Source organism: Nomascus leucogenys, chromosome 9, assembly GCF_006542625.1.
Source record: "Nomascus leucogenys isolate Asia chromosome 9, Asia_NLE_v1, whole genome shotgun sequence".
In the NCBI taxonomy this organism is placed as follows: Eukaryota; Metazoa; Chordata; class Mammalia; order Primates; family Hylobatidae; genus Nomascus; species Nomascus leucogenys.
Genome location: NC_044389.1, coordinates 99,026,956 through 99,044,768, shown reverse-complemented (window position 1 = coordinate 99,044,768; position 17,813 = coordinate 99,026,956). Strand labels below are relative to the sequence as shown.

Sequence of the window (17,813 nt, the reverse complement as noted above, 5' to 3'; positions counted from 1 at the left end):
CAAAGTCCACTGTATCATAGCTTAGTTCCCACATATCAGTGAGAACATACGATGTTTGGTTTTCCATTCCTGAGTTACTTCACTTCGAATAATAGTCTCCAATCTCATCCAGGTCACTGCAAATGCTGTTAATTCATTCCTTTTTATGGCTCAGTAGTATTCCATCATATAAATATACCAGTTTCATTATCCACTTGTTGATTGATGGCCATTTTGGTTGGTTCCACGATTTTGCAATTGCGAACTGTGCTGCTATAAGCATGTGTGTACAAGTATCTTTTTCATATGTTTTCTTTTCTTCTGGGTAGATACCCAGTACTGGGATTGCTGAATTAACTGTTAGTTCTACTTTTAGTTATTTAAGGAATCTCCACACTGTTTTCTATAGTGGGTTTACTAGTTTACATTTCCACCAGCAGTGTAGAAGTGTTCCCTGTCCACTGCATTCATGCCAACATCTGTTTTTTGATTTTTTGATTATGGCCGTTCTTGCAGGAGTAAGGTGGTATTGCATTGTGGTTTGCATTTCCAAGATCATTAGTGATGCTGAGCATTTTTTCATGTGTTTCTTGGCCATTTGTATATCTTCTTTTGAGAATTGTCTATTTCTGTTCTTAGCCCACCTTTTGATGGGATTGTTTTTTCCTTACTGATTTGTTTGAGTTCCTTGTAGATTCTGGATATTAGCCCTTTGTCAGATATATAGTGTGAAGATTTTCTCTCACTCTGTGGGTTGTCTGTTTACTCCTCCGCTGACTGTTCCTTTTGCCATGCAAAAGCTCTTTAGTTTAATTAAGTCCCAACTATTTACATTTGCTTTTGGGTTCTTGGTCATGAAAAAACATGGAATGCTTCACGAATTTGCACGTCATTCTTGTGCAGGGGCCATGCTAATCTTCTCTGTATCATTCCAATTTTAGTATATGTGCTACAGAAACAAGCATGTTCTTTGCTAATTGAAATAATCCCTGTAGCACTTCTTGTAGAACAGGTCTGGTGTTGATGAAATCTTTCAGCTTTTCTTTGTCTGGGAAAGTCTTTATTTCTCCTTCATGCTTAAAGGATATTTTCACCAGACACACTATTCTAGTGTAAAAAATGTTTCCTTGCACACTTTAGATATATCATGTCACTCTCTCTGGCCTGTAAAGGTTTCCACTCTAATGTCTGCTTCCAGATGTATTGGAGCTCCATTGTATCTTATTTCTTTTCTGTTGCTGCTATTAGGATCCCTTCATTATTTTTTACCTTTTGGAGTTTATTAAATGCCTTGTAGTAGTTTTCTTTGGGTTAAATCTGCTTGGTGTTCTAAAATCTTCTGGTACTTGAGTACTGGTATCTTTCTCTGGGTTTGGGGCATTCTCCGATATTATCTCTTTGAATAAAGTTTCTACCCCCTTCTCTTCCTCTGCCTCCTCTTGAAGGCCAATAACTCTTAGATTTGCACTGTTGAGGCTATTTTCTAGATCCTATAGCTATGCTTTACTTTTTTTTCTGTCTCCTCTGTGTATTTTCAAATAGTTTGCCTTCAAGCTCACTAATTCTTTCTTCTCCTTCATCACTTCCGATATTAAGAGACTCTGATGCATTCTTCAGTATGTCAGCTGCATTTTTCAACTCTATAATTTCTACTTGTTTCTTTTTAATAATTTCAACCCCTTTGTTAAATTTATCTGATTGAATCCTGAATTCTTTGTGTTATCTTAAATTTCTTTCTGCTTCCTCAGCATAGCTATTTTGAATTCTCTGTCTGAAAGGTCACACCTATCTGTTTCTCCAGGATTGGTCCCTAGTACCTTATTCAATTCATTTGGTGAGGTCATATTTTCCTGGATGATCTTGATGCTTGTAGACGATCACCATCGTCTGGGCATTGAGTAATTAGGCATTTATTGTAGATGTCACAGTCTGAGCTTATTTGTACCCAACCTTCTTGAGAAGGCATTCCAGTTATTCAAAGGGACTTGGGCCCCAAAACCAACAATGCTGTGGTTCTTGCAGACTCAGAGTTACTGCCTTGGTAGTCTTGGATAAGATTTGGAAGAATTCTCTGGGTTACCAGGCACAGACATTGTTATTTTCCCTTTCTGTTTCCCAAACAGAGTCTTTCTTACTTTGTGCTGGGCCTCCTGGAACTAGGGGTGGGGAAACACAAGCACCTTTGTGGCCACCACCACTGGGACTGTTTTAGTTCAGACCTGAAGCCAGCACAGCACTAGTCTCACCCAAGGCCCACTGTAACAACTACCTGCCTAAGTTTGCTCAAGGCCCTAGGGCTCTACAATCAGCAGGTGGCAAAGCCAGCCAGGTTTGTGTCCTTCTCTTCAGGGCAATGAGTTCCCCCAGGCCTCAGGTGGGTCCAGAAATGCTGTCTGGAGCCAGGGATTGAAGTCAAAACATTTAGAAATTTACCTGGTGTCCTAGTCTACTGTGGCTAAGCTGGCACTCACATCACAAGACAAAGCCCTTCTCACTCTTCCCTCTCAAAGCCCAAGTGCTCTTCAGTCAGCTTGTGATGAGTGCTGCCAGGCCTGAGACTCACCCTTCAGGGCAGTGGGCTCTCCTCTGGCCCAGGCAGGTCCAGAAAAGCTGACCAAGAGCCTAGACCTGGACTCGAAGACCCCAAGAGCCTGCTTGGTGCTCAACTCCACTGTGGTTGAGCTGGTACCTAATGTGCAAGACAGAGTGCCCTTTACTTTCCCCTCTGCTTTTCTTTAACAGAAAGAGTCTTTCGCCATAACCACCACAGCTGGGAATGTGCTGGGTCATACGTGAAGCCGACAGGTCTGAGAATCCAGTGCTTACAGTATATTACCTGGGTATTGCTGTTGGTTATTCAAGGTGCAGGGGCTCTGTAGTCAGCAGATGATGAATCCTGCCAGGTGACACGGCAGCACTGAGTTCAACATAAAGTCTCCAGTCACTGTGCTCTTCCTCTCCCAAGCGCATGATTTCTCTGTGCCATGCGGCTGCTGCCAGAGGGTGGCAGAGGAGCGGCACAAGCACTCCCTTAGCTCCCCTGGCTGGTGTCTCCGTAGGTCTCATGTGTCCCCAGTCCACTGGGTTCAGCACTATATCTTGCCTAGAAATTGCACTCCATGTGGCCTAGACTGCACCTCAAGTTCACTTAGGGCCCCCAGAACACTAAAACCTGCGGTGGCAAGGCTTGCCGGAACTCAAGCTCTAACCTCTGGGATGAGTGATTCCTCTCTGGCTAGGGCCAGTCCAAATTCTTCCTCCATAGGTGGACATCAGCTGAGCACAGCTTGGTTCTGCTCTTCACTGTGACAGGGCAGCACCAAGATCAATGCAAAGCCTCACAATCGCTGTGCTCTCCCTCTCCCAAGAGCACAGATTCTCCATCACCACTGCAAGGGGATAGGGGAGGGGTGGTGTAGGCAATGCAAGACTGTCTTTCCTGCCCTTTTCAATGACTCTTTCAGCGATATAAAGTTAAAACCAGGTATTGTGATTGCTCACCTGGTTTTGGCTCTTATAATGGTGCTTTTTATGTGTAGTTAGTTGTTAAAATTTGGTGTTCCTGTAGGGTGGGGAATGAATAGTGTAGACTTCTATTCAGCTGTATTGCTCTATACTCCTTGTTCAATTTTTCTTATATTTTTAGCATTTTAAAATATTGGTATGAGAAGTGAAATACCACCATCATAAAAATCAAAAGCAGGTTGCAGTTATCATTTGGCCAGGTGCCTGACAGCAAGAAAACAACACTGTAGACTGAGAAACAAGTGGCTTTTGGTGTGCTATAGTTAAGACATTTGCGGCTGGGCACAGTGGCTCATGCCTGTAATCCCAGCACTTTGGGATGCCAAGGTGGGAGGATTGCTTGAGGCCAGGAGTTAGAGACCAGCCTGGTCAACATGGTGAAAACCATCTCTTCTAAAAATACAAAAATTAGCTAGGCGTGGTGGTACATGCCTGTAATCCCAGCTACTGGGGAGGCTGAGGCAGGAGAATTGTTTGAACCTGGGAGGTGGAGTTTGCAGTGAGCTGAAATCATGCCACTGCACTCCAACTTGGGTGAGACAGCAAGACTCTGCCTCAAAAAAAAAAAAAGAAAGAAAGAAAGAAAAGAAAAAAAAGACATTCGGTGCAACTACTGTCTTTAATAACTTGGAATCCAGGTCAAATGCTTTCTAAGTATGTCACAGGCACTGTACAGGCACAGATTATTACAATTCACTGGCAGTTCTTCTGCTGATTTTTGGCAAGTGTTACCAACAAAGAAATGAGTTCAGGCAAGAATAGACTTCTTTCAAACGCCGACTAAGAATCTTCAGTCAAACACAGAAAAGCCTGGGGCAAACATAAAATTAAGGCTGTTACCTTCCCATAAAAGCTTATCATTTTCGATGATCTTAGGGGAACAAGCATTATATTGAGAGAGAGAAGAATACGTAAGGCACGTGTCCCTCAGAAATTGGGAGATGTAGAAGTTTTCTGCCCTGGCTAGGGGTATATTTTATCACTGAAATTGTTTAGAATTTCCAGAGTATGGAGAAAATAAACAGCAGCCCATCTTTTGATCTGTTTTCCTTTTAAATTCTCTATGGCCTTCACCTTGGGCCGCCCCCAATGCCTCCTCTTCTTTAGTGCGTCACTGGAACACAGAAGTCAGGAAATAAAGGAGGTACAGTTTAAGAAAACTGTCGATAAGGAATTTTCGATGTGATCATTGAAACAACCAACAGGAAGTAAATGGATTAGAAGCCCACAACATTTTTGAGAACATTATAGTAGCAAAAAAAAACCGAAAAACAAAAAAAAACCCAAAAGTTTAACTTGCAAAATTCCATGATTGTTTCACCCTTGAAGTACCAAAGAATGTCCACTTCATATGTGACCCAAGATGATAACGGATAAAGAAACTGTCAGAGGGCAAGATAAGGACCTGGGAGAAACACAGAAAAAGGAATTACCCTACAAGAGAGTAGAACCAGGGCCAGGTATGGTGGCTCATGCTTGTAATCCCAGCACTTTAGTAGGTTGAGACAGGAGGATCACTGGAGGCCAGGAGTTCAAGACCAAGCTGAGCAGCATCATGAGATCCCATTTCTACAAATTAGGCAGGTGCAGTAACGCATGCCTGTGGTCTCAGCTACTCAGGAGGCTAAGGCGGGAAGTTCATTTGAGCTGGGAATGTTGAGGCTACAGTGATCTATGATGGTGCTACTGCCTTCCAGCCTGGGTGACAGACCAAGGTCCTGTCTCTATTTAAAAAATGGAGAGAAAATAAAGAGAGAGTAGACCGAGGTACAGGCAGATGGGCGAAGCAAGCAACTTACCTCTCTACCAGGCAAGGAGTCTGCAGTGACCTGCTGCCAGTATTTGATAACTTCTATGGGTCACTGGAGGGAGAGCCATTGCAGTTCTTCCCCACTATCATATTCCAGGTCTGTCTATGTCATAGTGTAGAAGGATAGGCTGACAACAATTTGCCTTCACAGGTTGCCAGGCTATGAGGAGACATGCTCAGACCCAATGCAGACAACCACAGCTCTTCTAGAAACTGTGGATTTGAATTGTTTGCCATAACTGGCTGAGACTTTGAATTGTCTGTCTTGTGAAACAAATGTTCTATGGCTGGGAAGAAATGTGTGCACAAATATTTGGATGGCCAGTAAAGAACAAAGCATACTGCTGTTGTCTCTCCAAATATGCTTTTTATTTCCAAAGTCATAGCTTCCTGGTGACCACATTCTGCAGCTCCCATGTGACTAGGGTTTTATAGAATGCTAGCAGAAATGACACGTGCAACTCCTTGCTCACTTTCTTAAAAGGAAATAGTTATCTGATTTCTCTTGTCTTTTCTTTTCCTGCCATCTTGCATGTGATCTTGCTCATCATCTAGCTTTGATCATGGAGATGAGGACTGTGCCCCTAGGTTATGGCAGAACAAAAGATAGAAGACTGAGTTCCCAAATGACAGATCTATCCCACTAAACTAGACTGTTACACAGACTTAGTTATGTGAGAAGGTATGTGAACTTATATTATTTCTGCCAGAGAATTTTAGGTTCTCATTGTTATGGCAGCTTGGTGTTCACCCTAATCAGTGTAGTAAGTATAGTTCTAGTTCATTCATCTTAACTGCCCATGAGTACCCAGATTTGGTTCCATATTTACAATGTTTCCCATTTATAGCTCTTAGGGGAAATGCAGCATTGTCCATCTTTCCAGACATGTCTTTATACACCTATGAGAGTTTTTCTAAAGCTGTACTGAACAATACAGTATCCTTTAGCCACAGGTGTGATTTAAATTTTAATAGTTGAAAATATAAAAAAACTAAGCATTCATTCGTTACACTAACCACACTTCCCGTACTCATTAGCTCTATTAGTCACCTTCTGAGCTGTGACTACCCTATTGGACAGCACTAATAGAAAACATTTCCATCGTCACACAGAATTCTTTTGAACAGCACTGCTCAAAGATATAAACCAAGTTGTAAAATTTCTAAGTCATAGAATATGCACATCTTCAGTGTTACTACGTAATGACAAATAACTTACCAACATGATTATAGCAATTTATAGCAGCTTATACAAGTTTTCATTTGCTAACAGCTTCACCTATACTTGATATTATGAAACTTTTCTTTTTGCCATAGAAATGGATGTGAATTATGACTGAGCAACTTATTGTTTAACTTCCGTGTACTTACTCTATATCCGTTATTCTATTAGGTGCTTTTGGCTTTTTCTCAAATATTTTCAAGAGTTATTTCTCTATTCTACACACCAACCTTTTGTTGGTTAGATGATTTGCAAGTATCTTCTCTCCATCTACAGCTTATGTTTAAACTTTGTTGGTGGTGTTTTGGTTTTGAACCAAAGAAGCTGATTATTTTAATTTAGTCACATCTCTCTCTTTTTTACATTAAGGTGTAAGATTTCGTTTCTTAATTAAACAATCCTATCTTGCATCAAGTTAATAAAGATATTTTCATCTAAAAGATTAAAGTTTTACTAGTAACACTGAGATCTTTAATCCATATGGAAGAGATTGTATGTCACATTGGGTAGAAATTTAATTTTACTTTCTACCATCTGGAGAGCTAATTGTCCAAATATCATGTATTGAATAATCCATCTTTTGCACTTTGATGTGTACTGCCAACTCTGTCATTACCAAATTCCCTTATCTTCATAGGTCACTCTCTGAAATATCTATTTCAATCCACTAGTCTATTTGTTTAATCTTCCCATCATAGCATGATGTCTCATTTCTTAAATTTATAAGTTTTAATATCTCAAAAGATGAGTCACTATATTCTTATTCTCTTTCTTCAAAATTATTTTGTCGTTCTTGATATTTCGTTTTTCCACATGAATTTTAGGATCTATTTATCAATCTCAAAGACATACTGTTAGGATATTATGGTAGGCTAGAAAATATCCTCTCCTGCCTCAAGATATCCCTGTCATAATCTTTGGGATTTGTGAATTTTTCCTTATTTGGAAGAAGGGTCTTTGCAAACATGATGAGGTTAAGGATCTAAAGATGGGAACACTATCCTGGATTATCTAGATGGATTACAAATGTAATTGCATGCACCCTTGTAGGAGGGAGGCAGAAGGAAATTTAAGCACACACACACATGAAAATATGACATGAAGACAGAGGCAGATTGGGGTGATGTGGCCACAAGCCAAGGGATGACAGTCTGCAAGGGACAGATTCTCTCCTAGAGCCTCCAGAGGGAACATGGCCCTCCCAACATCTTGATTTCAGCCCAGTGATACCGACTTTGGACTTCTGAATTTCCGAAATGTGAAAGAATAAATTTCTGTTTAAGCCACCAAGACTATGGTGATTTGTTACAGCTGCCATAGGAAACTAATGCAAATTTTGGTACCTGGAAGTACAGTGCTGCTGTAATAAAGATCTAAAAATGTGGAAGTGGATTTGGAATCTGACACTGAATAGAGTTGGGCAGAATTTTGTGGTGCATGATAAAAAAAGCGTTGATTGTCTTACACATACTTCTGGTAGAAATATGAATGTTAAAGGGGCCACTGTAAGGCCCCAGAAGAAACTGGTAACACAGTAGAAAATGTCTGTATCATCTTAAAGATACATTATCATAAACAGAATGTTTGTAGACATGTGAATGTTGAAGACACTGTTGTTAAGGTTCCAAAGAAAATAAGGAGCATGTTATTGGAAAAGGGAAGAAAGATGCTAACTGTTATCAAGTGGTAGATAACAGCCAAATTGTGTTCCACCATCAGGTAGAAAGTACAACTTGTACTTTCTACATGGATGAACTTAGATATTTATCTGAGAATATTTTCAAGTGATATGTTGAAGGTGCAGTCTGATTTCTTCTTGCAGTTTACACTAAAACGTGAGAGGAAAGGGATAAATTGAGAAATGAAATATTAAGCAAAATGGAACCAGAACTTGATAATTTGGGAAATTCTCAACCCAACCAGATCGCAAAAGATGCTAAAATAGGAAGAGTCACTGTTAAGAAAGTGTGCTTCAGAAAAACCAAAAGTGGGGTTGGATAACATTTGATAGTGCTGAAGAGATTGGCCATGTAACTCATGGATCACTTCAAGCATCTCAGCAGAAGCTGAGAATAGAGATGTGATTTTCCAGGGAAGATGTGTATATGAACCTCTTGATTAATGGCATGAATCCCCATAACACACATAAGAGACCCATGGAATTTTTGAAAATGCTATGCCAGAAGAAACACTGTCTGGTGGGACTAAAGTAACTACGAGATGGAAACAGGCTAATAGAACTATTCAGCTACAAGCATATGCTACATTAAAGAAAAAGGAAGAATGACTGAGGGAAGAGCTTTGGGTCTAGAGGCTGGTGCTGCAATCACAGGGAAATAAACCAGAGCCAGGAACCCTCAGGGAATTACTTTCAGGTCTTGAAACCCAATGGAATTTGTTTACTAGACTTTGAAATTGCTTGGGACAAATGACCCCTTTATTCCTTCTATTTTCTACCTTTTGGAATGCAAATGTCTGTAACTGTTACACTATGCCTGTCTCACCATTGTATTTTACAAGCAGGTAACTTGTTTTCTAATTTCACTGACATACAGATACAAATTTTGAGATGTTTAAAGTGATCCATGGGTTACATGCCTAATCTCTTCAGCACTATCATATTTTGACCCAGGACGGATCATATTGAGTTTCACCCATACCTGATTTTTTATTTTTTTATTTTTTTGAGATGGAGTCACTCTGTCACCCAGGCTGGAGTGCAGTGGCAGGATCTCGGCTCACTGCAACCTCTGCCTCCCAGGTTCAAGTTATTCTCCTGCCTCAGCCTCCCGTGGACTTGGGATTACAGGCATGTGCCAACATGCCGGGCTAATTTGTGTATTTTTAGTAAAAACGGGGTTTCACCATGTTGGCCAGGCAGTTCTCAAACTCCTGATCTCAAGTGATCCACCCACCTCGGCCTCCCAAAGTGCTGGGATTACAGGCATGAGCCACTGTGCCCCACCCATACCTGATTTCGATGATGAGGTTTGAGACATTTTTTTCATATATATATATAAATTATAATTATACTTTAAGTTCTAGGGTACATGTGCACAACGTGCAGGTTTGTTACATATGTATACATGTGCCATGTTGGTGTGCTGCACCCATTAACTCGTCATTTACATTAGGTATATCTCCTAATGCTATCCCTCCCCCCTCCCCCTACCCCACAACAAGCCCCGGTGTGTGATGTTCCCCTTCCTGTGTCCAAGTGTTCTCATTGTTCTATTCCCACCTATGAGTGAGAACATACGGTGTTTGGTTTTTTGTCCTTGTGATAGTTTGCTGAGAATGATGGTTTCCAGCTTCATCCATGTCTCTACAAAGGACATGAACTCATCCTTTTTTATGGCTGCATAGTATTCCATAGTGTATATGTGCCACATTTTCTTAATCCAGTCTATCATTGTTGGACATTTGGGTTGGTTCCAAGTCTTTGCTGTTGTGAGTAGTGCCGCAATAAACATACGTGTGCATGTGTCTTTATAGCAGCATGATTTATATTCCTTTGGGTAAATACCCAGTAATGGGATGGCTGGGTCGAATGGTATTTCTAGTTCTAGATCCCTGAGGAATCGCCACACTGTCTTCCACAATGGTTGAACTAGTTTACGTCCCACCAACAGTGTAAAAGTGTTCCTATTTCTCCACATCCTCTCCAGCACCTGTTGTTTCCTAACTTTTTAATGATCACCATTGTAACTGGTGTGAGATGATATCTCATTGTGGTTTTGATTTGCATTTCTCTGATGGCCAGTGATGATGAGCATTTTTTCATGCGTTTTTTGGCTGCCTAAATGTCTTCTTTTAAGAAGTGTCTGTTCATATCCTTTGCCCACTTGTTAATGGGGTTGTTTTTTTCTTGTAAATTTGTTTGAGTTCTTTGTCGATTTTGGATATTAGCCCTTTGTCAGATGAGTAGATTGCAAAAATTGTCTCCCATTCTGTAGGTTGCCGGTTCACTCTGATGGTAGTTTCTTTTGCTGTGCAGAAGCTCTTTAGTTTAATTAGATCCGATTTGACCATTTTGGCTTTTGTTGCCATTGCTTTTGGTGTTTTAGACATGAAATCCTTACCCATGCCTATGTCCTGAATGGTATTGCCTAGGTTTTCTTCCAGGGTTTTAATGGTTTTAGGTCTAACATGTAAGTCTTTAATCCATCTTGAATTAAATTTTGTATAAGGTGTAAAGAAGGGATCCTGTTTCAGATTTCTACAAATGGCTAGCTAGTTTTCCCAGCACCATTTGTTAAATAGGGAATCGTTTCCCCATTTCTTGATTTTGTCAGGTTTGTCAAAGATCAGATGGTTGTAGATGTGTGGTATTATTTCTGAGGGCTCTGTTCTGTTCCATTGGTCTATATCTCTGTTTTGGTACCAGTACTATGCTGTTTTGGTTACTGTAGCCTTGTAGTATAGTTTGAAGTCAAGTAGCGTGATGTCGCCACCTTTGTTCTTTTGGCTTAGGATTGACCTGGCAATGTGGGCTCTTTTTTGGATCCATATGAACTTTAAAGTAGTTTTTTCCAATTCTGTGAAGAAAGTCATTGGTAGCTTGATGGGGATGGCATTGAATCTATAAATTATCTTGGGCAGTATGGCCATTTTCACGATATTGATTCTTCCTATCCATGAGCATGGAATGTTCTTCCATTTGTTTGTGTCCTCTTTTATTTCACTGAGCAGTGGTCTGTAGTTCTCCTTGAAGAGGTCCTTCACATCCCTTGTAAGTTGGATTCCTAGGTATTTTATTGCTTTTGAAGCAATTGTGAATGGGAGTTCACTCATGATTTGGCTCTCTGTTTGTCTTTTATTGGTGTATAAGAATGCTTGCGATTTTTGCACATTGATTTTGTATTCTGAGACTTTGCTGAAGTTGCTTATCAGCTTAAGGAGATTTTGGGCTGAGATGATGGGGTTTTCTAGATATACAATCATGTCATCTGCAAACAGGGACAATCTGACTTCCTCTTTTCCTAATTGAATACCCTTTATTTCTTTCTCTGCCTGATTGCCCTGGCCAGAACTTCCAACACTATGTTGAATAGGAGTGGTGAGAGAGGGCATCCCTGTCTTGTGCCAGTTTTCAAAGGGAATGCTTCCAGTTTTTGCCCGTTTATGATGATATTTGCTGCGGCTATGTCATAAATAGCTCTTATTATTTTTAAATACATCCCATTAATACCTAATTTATTGAGAGTTTTAGCATGAAGGGCTGTTGAATTTTGTTGAAGACCTTTTCTGCATCTATTGAGATACAAGGATATCCAGGAATTGAATTCAGCTCTGCACTAAGCAGACTTAGTAGACATCTACAGAACTCTCCACCCCAAATCAACAGAATATACATTCTTCTCAGCACCACACCACACCTATTCCAAAATTGGCCACATAGTTGGAAGAAAAGCACTCCTCAGCAAATGTAAAGGAACAGAAATTATAACAAGCTGTCTCTCAGACCACAGTGCAATCAAACTAGAACTCAAGATTAAGAAACTCACTCAAAACCGATCAACTACATGGAAACTGAACAACCTGCTCCTGAATGACTACTGGGTACATAACAAAATGAAGGCAGAAATATAGATGTTCTTGGAAACCAACGAGAACTAAGACACAACATACCAGAATCTCTGGGACACATTTAAAGCAGTGTGTAGAGGGAAATTTATAGCACTAAATGCCCACAAGAGAAAGCAGGAAAGATCTAAAATCGACATCCTAACATCACAATTAAAAGAACTAGAGAAACAAGAGCAAACAAATTCAAAAGCTAGGAGAAGGCAAGAAATAACTAAGTTCAGAGCAGAACTAAAGGAAATAGAGACACAAAAAAACCCTTCAAAAAATCAGTGAACCCAGGAGCTGGTTTTTTGAAAAGATCAACAAAATTGATAGACTGCTAGCAAGACTAATAAAGAAGAAAAGAGAGAAGAATCAAATACATGCAATAAAAAATGATAAAGGGGATATCACCACCAATCCCACAGAAATACAAACTACCATCAGAGAATACAATAAACACCTCTGCACAAATAAACTAGAAAATCTAGAAGAAATGGATAAATTCCTGAATGCATACACCCTCCCAAGACTAAACCAGGAAGAAGTTGAATCTCTTAATAGACCAATAACAGGCTCTGAAATTGAGGCAATAATTAATAGCTTACCAATCAAAAAAAGCCCAGGACCAGACGGATTCACAGCCGAATTCTACCAGAGGTATAAGGAGCAGCTGGTACCATTCCTTCTGAAACTATTCCAATCAATAGAAAAAGAGGAAATCCTCCCTAACTCATTTTATGAGGCCAGTGTCATCCTGATACCAAAGCCTGATAGAGACACAACAAAAAAAGAGAATTTTAGACCAATATCCCTGATGAACATAGATGCAAAAATCCTCAGTAAAATACTGGCAAACCAAATCCAGCAGCACATCAAAAAGCTTATCCACCATGATCAAGTGGGCTTCATCCCTGGGATGCAAGGCTGGTTCAACATATGCAAATCAATAAACGTAATCCAGTGTATAAACAGAACCAAAGAGATTTGAGACTTTTAAACTGATGATAGTTGGGTGAGATTTTGGACTTGAGTTGATACTGTATGAGTTGAGACTTTTGGGAATATTGGGATGGGTTGAATACACTTTGTGTGTGAGATGTACATGAATCTCTGGAGACTAGAGTCCAGATTGTGGGAGGCCAAAAAATCCCCCTACCCCAAAAGATATCCATATTCTCATTCCTAGAACTGAATCTTTCCTTATTGGTGGAAAAAAGAGTCTTTGCAGATGTGATTGGGTTAAAAATCTTGAGATAGGGAGATTATCCTAGATTACTTAGTTGGGCCCTAAATACAATTACATGTATCCCAAAAGAGGGAGGTAGAGGGACATTTAGACACATTAACAAACAGAAGAGAGGGCAACGTGAAGATAGAGACTGAGGTGATGGAGCCACAAGCTAAGGAACTGCAGAAGGCAACAGGGCACAGATCCTCCCCTAGAGGTCTGGGGTTACAGAACCTTACCAACACCTTGATTTCAGTCTAGCGATGTATTTTGTACTTCTGGCTTCCCAAACCATGAGAAAATAATTTCTATTGTTTTAAGCCACAGGAGTTGTGGGAATTTGTTATAGCAGTCACAGAATCTTGTGTTTTTGGAATTTCACTGAATTTAGCGGTTAATTTGTATGGGATAATCATCTTTATAATACTCTTCTCATATATGAGGCATGAGTATATCCATTTTCATTAAGTCTTCTCTTACATCCTTTGAAAAGGTTTTAAATTTTTCTGCATAAAAGTTATATGCATCCCTTATTATTCCTAGAAAACTGGTAGTATTCATTGATATTGTAAATTGAATTCTTTTAGCATTATATCTATATTTTCTATTTGATTACTTTTTGGGCCTATCAATTGTAGCATCTGATAGTATATTCAGTGTGTCTTTAAAAGTCATTATTTTTGTAGTAGTTTGTAGACTTTTCTGGATTTTCTAGAGAAACATCATGTGTATAAATGATAAGAGTTTTACTTCCTTTATGATTCTTTCTTATCTTTTCTTGGGATACTACCCAAGACTTCCACGCTTACTGAATACAAGAAGTAATAGAAAAGGTTTACCCTCACTCTTATGTTAAAGACAATTCTGCTTCACCACGAAATGTGTTTCTGTAAGCTTTAGATAGATACCTATTATCATTATAAGGGATTCCCTTTTATTTGAGAGATTCTCATGATGGAGTTGAAAGTTATCAAATAATTTTTCTGTTTAGAATTGATTACATTTGCTTTTTCTCTTTAAGCTATTTTTACTTTTTAAAGTCTGCTTAAGATTATTAGGGCTCCTTGACTCTGTGGCTTGATGTCTTGCATTTGTTTGAGAAAATTCCCAGCCATAATGTCTTCAAACGTTGCTTCTGCCCATTCTTTCTTTTCTGGATATTTGCATATTTCCTAGACTTTCTCACTATATCTTTTATGTCATTGTGTATCCAATTCTATTGTTTTTCTATCCCTTTTTTCCTCTATGCTTTATTCTTAATGTATTTTTTGGGGTTATTCTGTTAACCAATTATCTGTAATTTATTATTACATCAGTTTAGATCCATCCATTTAGTACTTAATTTCAACAATTTCCATTCTAAGAGCTTCTAATTTTTGGCCCAAATTCTTATTTTCATTCTCATTAAACTTTTCAAAATGTTTTAAAACATAGATTTGGCTGTGTCATTAATTCCTTTAAATGATTTTAGGTTGTGTCCTATTAGGTTTTTTTAAATTTCATATTATTCATTGTCTTACATTTTTTGTTTTCTTTAGATTTACAGTGCTGTTTTATTTTTTATTTTTTGAGATGGAGTCTCACTCTGTTGCCCAGGCTGGAGTACAGTGGCGCAATCTCGGCTCACTGCAAGCTCCACATCCTGGGTTCATGCCATTCTCCTGCCTCAGCCTCCTGAGTAGCTGGAACTACAGGCACCCACCAACATGCCCGGCTAATTTTGTTCTTTTGTATTTTTAGTAGAGACAGTGTTCTACCATGTTAGCGATGGTCTCAATCTCCTGACCTTGTGATTTGCCCACCTTGGCCTCCCAAAGTGTTGAGATTACAGGTGTGAGCCACCACACCTGGCCTGTTTTATTAATATCTTAAGTTAGGCACTTATAGGCATTTATTCTCCATTTTTAAAATTTTCTAATATAGTATTCCTAAATATACTGCCATAAAAATCATCATTTGTTCTGATATTTAATATATACTTTACTATTTGTGAGGCTTTGATTTTCTGATTTTTCTGAGAACCTGGAGTTATTTTTTAAAGTTTAAAAATGTAAAATACATGTTTTAGATATCTTTTTTAATTGATAACCTTTAAAAAAAATTAAGTTCCAGCATGCATGTGCAGGATGTACAAGTTGTTACATAGGGAAACATGTGCCATGGTGCTTTGCTGCACCTATCAATCCATCACATAGCTATTAAGCCCCACATGCATTAGCTATTTATCCTGTTGCTCTTCCTCCCCCTGATCCCAACCAACAGTCCCCAGTGTGTGTTGTTCCCTTGCTTGTGTCCATACGTTCTCATTGTTCAGTTTCCACTTATGAGTGAAAACCTGGTGTTTGGTATTCTGTTCCTGCATTAGTTTGCTGAGGATAATAGCTTCCAGCTCCATCCATGTCCCTGCAAAGGACATTATCTCACTCTTTTTTATGGCTGCATAGCATTCCATGCTGCATAGGTACCACCTTATCCAGTCCATCACTGATGGGTATTTGGGTTGATTATCGGGGGAACCCGCCCCCAATATTTCAACATAGGTTCTATTTTCCCTAAGTGTTGGCCAGTCTGAGAAATAAAGAGAAAGAGTACAAAGAGAGGAATTTTACAGCTGGGCCACCGGGGGTGACATCACATATCGGTAGGTCCATGATACCCACCTGAGCCGCAAAGCCAGCAGGTTTTTATTAAGGACTTCAAAATGGAAGGGGGTGTACGAACAGGGAGTAGGTCACAAAGATCACATGTTTCAAAGGGCAAAAAGGAGAACCAAATCATGTGCTTTTGAGGAAATAGGACCAGGGCAAAATCAGAAACTCCTGATAAGGGTCTATGTTCAGCGGTGCACGTATTGTCTTGATAAACATCTTAACAGAAAACAGGGTTTGAGAGCAGAGAACTGGTCTGACCTCAAATTCACCAGGGTGGGGTTTTTTCCCCACTCTAATAAGCCTGAGGGCACTGCAGGAGACCAGGGACTATATCAATCCTTATCTTAACCGCATAAGACAGACAATCCCAGAGCGGCCGTTTATAGACCTCCCCCCAGGAATGCAATTCTATTCCTAGGGTCTTAATATTAATATTCCTTGCTAGGAAAAGAATTTAGTGATATCTCTCCTACTCACACATCCATTTATAGGCTCTCTGCAAGAAGAAAAATATGGCTCTATTCTGCCCAACCCCACAGGCAGTCAGACCTTATGGTTGTCTTCCCTTGTTCCCTAAAATTGCTGTTATTCTGTTCATTTTCAAGGTGCACTGATTTACAATCACATATGTTTTACAATCAGTTTGTACAGTTTAACACAACAGTGGTCCTGAGGTGACATACATCCTCAGTTTACGAAGATAACAGGATTAAGAGATTAAAGTAAAACAGGCATAAGAAATTATAAGAGTATTAATTTTGGGAACTGATATGTGTCCATATTAAAATCAAATCTTCACAATTTATGCTCCTCTGCTGTGGCTCCAGCTGGTCCCTCCGTTCAGGGTCCCTGACTTCCCGCAACAGTTGATTCCATGTCTTTGCTATTGTGAATAGTCCTGCAATGAACATATGTATGCATGTATCTTTATAATAGAATAATTTATATTCCTTTGGGTATATATCCAGTAATGGGATTGTTGGGTCAAATGGTATTTCTTCTTCTAGGTATGTGAAGAATTGCCACACTGTCTTCCACAATGGTTGAACTAATTTACTTTCCTACCAACAGTGTAAAAGCATTCTAATCACCATTCTGACTGGTGTGAAATGGTATCTCATTGTGGTTTTGATTTGCATTTCTCTATCAATGATGTTGAGCTTTTCTTCATGTTTCTTGGCCAGATAAATGACTTCTTTTGAGAAGTGTCTGTTCATGTCCTTTGCCCACTTTTTAATAGGGTTGTTTGCTCTGATGATAGTTTCTTTTGTGGTCCAGGAGCTTTCTAGTTTAATTAGATCCTATTTGTCTATTTTTGCTTTTGTGGTGATTGCTTTTGGTGTCTTTGTCATGAAATCTTTGCCCATTCCTATGTCCTGAATGGTATTGCCTAGATTTTCTACTGGGTTTTTATAGTTTGGGGTTTTACATTTAAGTCTTTAATCCATCTTGAGTTAATTTTTGTTATAAGGTGTAAAGAAGGGTCCAATTTCAATTTTCTGCATATGGCTAGCCAGTTCTCCCAGCACTATTTATTAAATAGGGAATCCTTTCCCTATTGTTTTGTTGCTGTTAATTTTTTTGCTTGGGTGATTGTAATATCCCTATACAACTTTATTACATTCTGTGTTTGCCAGAATTTTTTCCCATCTTTTTATCCCTTTAATTTTTAAACTTTTAAAAATGTATATATATATATATATACATATATATATATATGCTGTTTAAATGGACACATTTAAATATCTTTTAGTAAGTACATTTGTTCACCTTTATTGTGATTACTAGTATAGTTAAATTTATTTCATTTTCTATTTACCATGTCTC

General features: G+C 39.1%; 1 non-coding gene across 1 annotated transcript; it reads right to left on the bottom strand.

Annotated features, from left to right (window-relative positions):
• Nucleotides 1–837: 837 nt before the first annotated feature.
• On the bottom strand, nucleotides 838–944 carry LOC115836869. Its single transcript, XR_004031861.1, has one exon. It is a non-coding gene; the product is annotated as a U6 spliceosomal RNA (small nuclear RNA).
• Nucleotides 945–17,813: the final 16,869 nt, after the last annotated feature.